The sequence below is a fragment of the Pinus tabuliformis genome, chromosome 6, assembly GCF_031772625.1.
Source record: "Pinus tabuliformis cultivar Carrire ecotype Pingquan chromosome 6, CPIR1, whole genome shotgun sequence".
NCBI lineage: Eukaryota > Viridiplantae > Streptophyta > Pinopsida > Pinales > Pinaceae > Pinus > Pinus tabuliformis.
In genome coordinates this window covers 2,089,228,820-2,089,230,650 of record NC_142292.1, presented here as the reverse complement: position 1 = coordinate 2,089,230,650, position 1,831 = coordinate 2,089,228,820, and positions in this window count along the sequence as shown.

The window sequence follows — 1,831 nt, the reverse complement described above, 5'->3', positions numbered from 1 at the left end:
ACATGCATGTGGTTTATAGGTTATGATATATAATTGGCATGGAGGATTGCCTGGGTTGATGGTGGTTTTGCCTAGCCTTTCCATTTCCTGGATAACCACAGTGTTGTGGGTTTCTTTCCTTTTGTTTTCTGGTTGGTTCTCATGTTCCTTTGGATGTGGGTTGAGTTACTAGTTCTTGGAGCCTTGGTTGGACAAACACTCAGGAAGCCTTGTAACAACTTGGGTTGAGTTACTAGTCTTTGAAGCATTGGTTGGAAAAATACTTAGAGCCTTTGGTGGGTTAAGTTACTAGTCCTGGAAGTCCTAGTTGGATAAAGGCTCTAGAGTCCGGTAGTAGATGTGGGTTGAGTTACTAGTCCCGGAAGCCTTGGTTGGAAAAAAATGCTCTAGAGCCCTAGATTAGAGACCAATTTGCTGATGGTTAGTGATGTTTGACTTGAGGTGGAGTCACTGGTTGAGGTGGTTTGGCCTCTGGAAGCCCTAGTTTGGTTTTGTTTCATGAGATCCCACATTCATGCTTGGAATATGGCGCAGGGGTGATTAGTTGAAAGAGAGATTTAGCTAAACCCAATCTATGGTCGGGTGGTACGTGAAAGTCCCTGACTTTGTTGGATTCACATATGTTAATAAGAGTTACTTTTCCTTGGTATTTTCATGAGTAAACGTGCTTGATATTATGTGGCTTTAATGGTTGTTTCCTCATTGATATATCTTTGGTTATTTGATGGTTATAAGTATGTTTTATGACAATTATGATATATGTCTCTCATCATGTTTTGGTTAGTATATGAAATGTTAGTGAATGAATGAATTAATAGATAACAATGCTGCTATTGTGAGGAGATATCAATACTCTTTGACGATTCCCATATAAGTATGAGACCCCTATGCCCAGATTTGTTGTTGTGACCTATAGATTACATCTTTGTGATATGTTTGACAAAATCCTTGTCATGGCTAGTAGGGGTCAGATTAAGTCCTTGTTCAAGTGTTTACATTAATACCATTGTTTTAATGTTATTTGTCATTTCTGGATTTTTCATGAAAGTCTAGGCAGTTGCCTGAGTCCTGGCCTTGAAAAAATGGCACAAAATATGGGGTCACTAGCACAGCGTTGCTTGAAAAAGGTTGCAGTCGCATGGATGCCTCATTGTGGGAGCGATTAGAGGGTCCTAGTTGCATACATGCCTTGTCATGGGAGCGACTAAGGCTCTATGTCAGTGAAAAAGCAAGTTCTCTAAGGGATTGGACACCTAAAGGGGTTGGTTGGCTCCTGAAGGTTCTATAGCTTCTAAGGAAGGTCAAATTGAGTTTGTCATATCGATTCCACTTCCTTAACTTTAGATGGGGAGTTGAAGCATATCATAGTAACTCTTCGTCACATGTTTACCCCGGTGGACCAATTAGCTTGGGTAAATGTGGGAGGAGGGTGCTACAGTTTAACACAATATTAATTCTTTTTATAACAACCATCTTAACTCTAGATCTAGAGGGATCAAATCTCTTTTCACTCTAAAAGAGGTTTGCATCTCAAGAGATTTGATCCCTCTTAACGATAGTCCGGAGTTAAGATGGATCCTAGCTGGTTTAATTATTAATTATAATTATAATTACAATTACTATTATTATTATTTTATTTTAATCAAGTCAAAATGTTAAATAGGACTTTACAACATCTCTACCATACTCGGCCAAAGGGTTTTAAGTGTGTGTGTGTTTTTGTTTTGTTTTGATTTGATTTTTTTTTTTGTTTTGTTTTTGTTTTTGGTTTTTTGTTTTTGTTTTTGTTATTATTATTATTATTATTTATTTTATTATTATTATTATTATT